At 40.5% G+C, this 5,808-nt stretch overlaps 1 pseudogene; it reads left to right on the top strand.

Annotated features, from left to right (window-relative positions):
• Positions 1-1,004: 1,004 nt before the first annotated feature.
• LOC149749941 (vacuolar protein-sorting-associated protein 36 pseudogene) lies at positions 1,005-5,411 on the top strand (annotated as a pseudogene).
• Positions 5,412-5,808: the final 397 nt, after the last annotated feature.

Here is a 5,808-nt window from a genome sequence, read left to right as displayed (position 1 = left end):
TTGAGCCTCGATCTTGTCCCTGAGCTCCAAACTATCAGATTCTGTTGTGTGCGTGACGTTTCCATATGGCTAATATACACCTGAAATTTATCAGGTCTAAAACAGAACTCAATTTTCTGCCTGGGATTCCCTTACCTTACATATGATACCAACATCTACCCATAGCACAAGCCAAAACAGAGTCCTTCTTGATTTTTTTCTTTTTCTCATCTGCTTCGTGAAATACATTAGCAAGACTCTATCACCAGTATATATCCAGAACTATCCACTTCTCTCCTTCTTCAAGACCACCACCATGGTCCAAGCCCCCAGTGCCTGTACTGCTGCAACAGCCTCCTACAAGTTTCCTTGCTTCTGTAATTGTTTCCTCTACAACTAATTTTCCACAGCATAGACAGAGTGATTGTGGGAATGTTAAATCAGGTCTTCTTAATCCCCTTTGTAAACCTTTCAGGGGCTTCCATGGCCTTCATAAAAGGATCCATGAAAAGCCACTGATCCATACCTCCCTCAGATCTATCTCAGACCATTCACCTTGCTCCTGACTCTCAGCTTTGCTCACTACTCTCCGGACACACTGAGCTTTTGTTCTTTACTATTCAGGCTCATTCCAGCCTTTAGTAGGTGCTCAGCCAATGGTTTTAGCATTTCAACAATACATTAAAATGATCCTACACCATGACCAAGGGGGATTTATTCCAGAGATGCAAGCATGGTTCAGTATCTGCAAATCAGTGTGATGCACCACATTGACAGACTGAAGAATAAATCATATGATCACCTCAATAGATGCAGAAAAACTACTGACAAAATTCAACGTCCATTTATGTTAAAAATCCTCAACAAAATGGGTATAGAGGGAACAAACCTCAACATAATAATGACCATGTATAACAAACCTATAGCTAACATCATACTCAATGGTGAAAAGCTGAAAGCATTTCCTCTGAGATCAGGAACAAGGATGCCCACTCTCGCCATGTATATTCGACACAGTACTGGAAGTCCTAGCCACAGCAATCAAACAAGAAATAAAAGGAATCCAAGGTGGAGAGGAAAAAGTAAAACTGTCACTGTTTACAGATGACGTGATACCATATGTAGAAAATCCTAAAGATGCCACTAAAAAACTATTAGAACTATTAAATGAATTCAGTAAAGTTGCAGGATACAAAATTAATATACAGAAATCTGTTATGTTGCTATACACTAGCAATGAACAAAGAGAGAAATTAATAAAGCAATCCCAATTACAACTTTATCAAAGAGAATAAAACACCTAAGAATAAATTTAACCAAGGAGGTGAAAGAGCTGTGCACTGAAATATATAAGACACTGATGAAAGAACTTAAGATACAAATAGAAAAATAGTCTGTGCTCTTGGATTGGAAGAATTAATATTGTTAACATGTCCAACTATCCAAAGCAATCTACAGATTCAGTGCAATCCTTACAATGGCAATTTTCACAGAAATAGAACAATCCTAACATTTGTATGGAACCACAAAGACCCCAAATAGCCAAAGAAATCTTGAAAAAGAATAAAGCTGGAGGCATCATGCTTCCTGATTTCAAAATATATTATAAAACTAAGTAATAAAAACAGTATGGTATTGACATAAAAACAGACACATAGATCAGTGGAACAGAGTAGAAATTCCAGAAACACACACATATTTGGTCAATTAATTTATGCCAAAGGAGCCAAGTATATACATTGGGGAAAGGATGGTCTCTTCAAAGTATGGTGTTGGGAAAACTGAACACATACAAAAGAATGAAACTGAATCACTATCTTCTACCATACACAAAAATCAACTCAAAATGGATTAAAGATTTGAATGTAATACCTGAAAGCATAATACTCCTAGAAGAAATCATAGCGAGTAAGCTCTTTGAAGTTGGTCTTGGCAATAATTTTTGGACTTGGCACCAAAAGCAAAGGCCACAAAAGCAAAAATTAAAGAGTGAGACGACCTCAAACTAAAAAGCCTCTTCATAACAAAGAAAACCATCAACAAAATGAAAGGCAACCTACTAAATAGGAGGGAATATTTTCAAATCATATATCTGATAAGGGGGTTAATATCCAAAAAATAAAAAGAACAAAACTCATTAGGGCAAAAAATGATCCACTTAAAAATGGAACTGAGGCAGGGTGCACATCTGTGATGGTGAGGAGAAGATAAAATTTGATGCTGGGACCCTCCTTCTTAGTACACACCATCTAATTTGGAGAGATCAGAAAAATCATGAATGCTGCATGGCCATTCCTCTTTCCCAAAGTGTGTTCATTGAAGAACAGGCAGCTGGAATTGGGAAAAGTGCCAAAATAGTGGTTCATCTTCACCCAGCTCCTTGTAACAAAGAACCTGGCCCATTCCAGAGTAGTAAGAACTCCTACATCAAGCTTTCCTTCAAGAACACGGCCAGATTGAGTTTTACAGGTGTTTATCAGAGGAAGTGACACAGAGAAGGTGGGAGAATATGCCAGTTTCCCAGTCGTTACAAGCAAATAGAGGACCCCAGCCAGGAAGAATAAGGGCTGTGGGAATTGTAGGTATTGAAAAGAAACTGACAAAAACGTTTCTGAGGCCTTCGGAGACCTCAGCAAGCTAATGGTCAAGGCTAAGGGAATTGGTGGTGTTATCAAAATCCATTGCTAATAAGATTAAAGTCAAGCAAGGTGACATCACAGAAGATGAGACCATCAGGTTTAAATCCTATTTGCTGAGCATGGGAATAGCTAACCTGGTTACCAGGGAAACCTACGGCTCAGGCACACAGTACCACATGCAGCTGGCCAAACAGCTGGCTGGAATATTGCAGTCGCCTTTGGAGGAACGAGGGGGAATAATGTCGCTCACAGAGGTGTACTGTTTAAGTAAACCAAGCTCGAGGAATGGAATTGCTCTCACCAGAAGATTTAGTGAATGCATGCAAGATGCTGGAAGCCCTGAAATTACCTCTCGGCCTCCGTGTGTTTGACAGCGGTGTCATGGTAATTGAACTTCAGTCCCACAAGGACGAGTAAATGGTGGCCTCAGCCTTGGAGACGGTTTCAGAAAAGGTATCTCTAACATCAGAAGAGTTTGCTAAGCCTGTGGGAATGTCTGTCCTCCTGGCTAAAGAAAGGTTGCTTCTTGCTGAGATGATTCAGTGGAAGGCTTGCAGTTTTACCCAAATTTAATTATGACACAGAGCTGTTTTGTATTTGAAATAACTTGTTACCGGTATACTTGCCTCACGCAGAAGTTGTATGACATTGAGCTAAGGGTAAACCCTGATAAACTGAGAATTTACTGGAACTTTGCAGTATAATATAAAACGCTTTTAATTTCTACATAAATATTATGATCCAGGAAGCTCCTTTAGGATAAATATAGAAAAATATAGAAAGATGAATGCCAATATGAATTTGAAATCATGCTACAGTTGTATAGAAACCCTCAGAGTTTAACTTGAAATATGGTGGATTTTAACTTAATCTTCAAATCTGACCATTTTTTAAAGAAGAGGATTTAGTTCATGGGAGAAAAAAGAGAGAAGTTACATGTTTGAACAGGTTAGATCATTATTCTGGTGTGATGAAAATTCACCTGAATTATAAATGAGGTTTTTCTCTGCATTTAGTGTGCACATTTGGGGGGATTTTCATGCAACAACTTATGCCTACAGTGTAGTTTAAGAACCTGACAATACTGGAGCAAAATATCCAACTGCAGGATATCATCTGAGGCTCTCCCTAAGGGCTTTTAGAAGCAGCCATAGGCATGTCTTCAGCAGACCAAATAAAGCACCTTAAAAAGAGAGAGAGGGCTTCCCTGGTGGCACAGTGGTTAAGAATCTGCCTGCCAATGCAGGGGACACGGGTTCAAGCCCTGGTCTGGGAAGATCCCACATGCTGTGGAGCAACTAAGCCCATGTGCCACAACTACTGAGCCTGTGTGCCACAACTACTGAAGCCCGCATGTCCCAACTACTGAAGCCTGCGCACCTAGAGCAGTTGTGCTCCCCAAAAAGAGAAGCCACCACAATGAAGCCCGCACACCGCAAGGAAGAGTAGCCCCCGCTTGCCGCAACTAGAGAAAGCCTGCGCACAGCAATGAAGGCCCAACGCAGCCATAATTAATAATTAATTTTAAAAAGAGAATTTTATCTGACTTATGTATATATAATCTGACTAGTTTCTTCTTTTTTTAAGTGATGATTTCATGGCTGGCACTTAAAGAATGCAACTATGTCATTTTGTTTTAAAAATTCTATGGATTTTGAAAGTGAATTAAAGAGCTATATAGACATGCCCAGAGATATGGTTACAGATTTGGGAAGTAGACCTTTCAGGATTTCCCTAGGATTGTTTTGTGGGTAGAGGGACCGGGAGAAACTTTAACATGCTCTACAGGAACCTTGGTGCTCTTGTACCTCAGAGCCAAGGATGGAAAATAGAGAGTGGGAATATAGTATGTCTCCTTTTCCTTCCCTAAAGAAGGAGTTTCAGTGCTGAACTTTTTAAATCTTTCTATCATATTCCAGCAATATTTTTTTCCTTTACCCCACACATTATAAGTTGTGTGGAGAAACTATCTCGCTAAAAAGTATTACTGAGATAACAGAAACAGGCTAATATATTGAATCTAGATTGCTTGAGCTTTCCAGTGGACTGCCTGACTTTGTTACTGCCACACAGCGTACGGTACGTTGGCATTACCTCAAACTCAGGGACCCCACAGAGACAGAAGGAGAACCCCTTTCTAAGACTGAGTTGGCAGTGGAAGGTAGTGGTGGGTTTTGGCCAAGCCTCTAGAAGGGATAGTACCTGTACTGAGAGAACCTCTGAGACCGGGAGGCGAGGATACCCAGGCTCAGACCCTGGGATCCGTGAGACATCCTCGCTAAGAGGTGGAGGGCCACTGCCAATGCCCTTTGGGGAAGGTCCAGGGATCCTCAGCTGCAGACCCAGGGAATCCCTCCAAGTGTAGCCAGAGTCAGTCCCTGATCCCCGCCTGAACCCTGTCGCTGCTTCACATCCTCCAGTGTCATGGGAATGTTGTGGCCGAGGCATCCTGCCTTAGTCTTAGTTTTCCGAACCTCTCACTGATTCCACGTTATGAGGACAGATCCTTTAATTCCCCCATTGCTCAGCCTCAGGTTTGTTTGGGGGGAAATTCGGTGTCTGGCTGCCCAAGTCTTTCAGGCCATTGTGTATGGTTGCTTGTATATCACTCCTCTCTCTGGGATGCAGACACTCTCCCACTGCCCTGGCAAACTTGTATGTGTACACAGACACACACACACACACACACACACACCTCATCTAGCTAAGGTTTTTAAAAACTACACAGATAAATAATGTGTTTCACTAGTTGGAATGAGCTGCAACTAAGATTGTTTGAGCTACTGGGTCTGGCTCCAATGGTCTGGATTCATTATAGCAAGCTCCTATAATTCGGAATATTTATTTACACTAGTGTGACAACACATTAACAAAAATGGAGCAGTCTGAATTGTAAAAGTGAACTAAAGAGGAAGAAAAGTGACATGGATGTATTTTGCAAATGTCACATTAGTTAAAAAACAGGTATGATTGATTTTATTGTTTTAAAGTGGGCATTCTTCAGTTTCCAGACCTCAGTGTGTATATTTTTATCCTGTTTTTTCTTTGTTTTTACCAAATGAGGTGTCATTTTGGTCCTTTTTGGTAGAGGTTATGTTTAAATACAACCAATCAGGCCCTAAGTGCAAAACAGTTCTGTCTTGGTGCTTATCAGTGTTATAGTATTATTTTTGCTTTTCTAACTTTGCTC

This window comes from Delphinapterus leucas, chromosome 2 (genome assembly GCF_059928025.1).
Source record: "Delphinapterus leucas isolate spDelLeu-1000000601 "Yukka" chromosome 2, BTC_Dleu_Yukka2, whole genome shotgun sequence".
Classification (NCBI taxonomy): domain Eukaryota; kingdom Metazoa; phylum Chordata; class Mammalia; order Artiodactyla; family Monodontidae; genus Delphinapterus; species Delphinapterus leucas.
The sequence above is the reverse complement of the archived record's forward strand: the minus strand, read 5'-3'. Positions and strand labels throughout refer to the sequence as shown.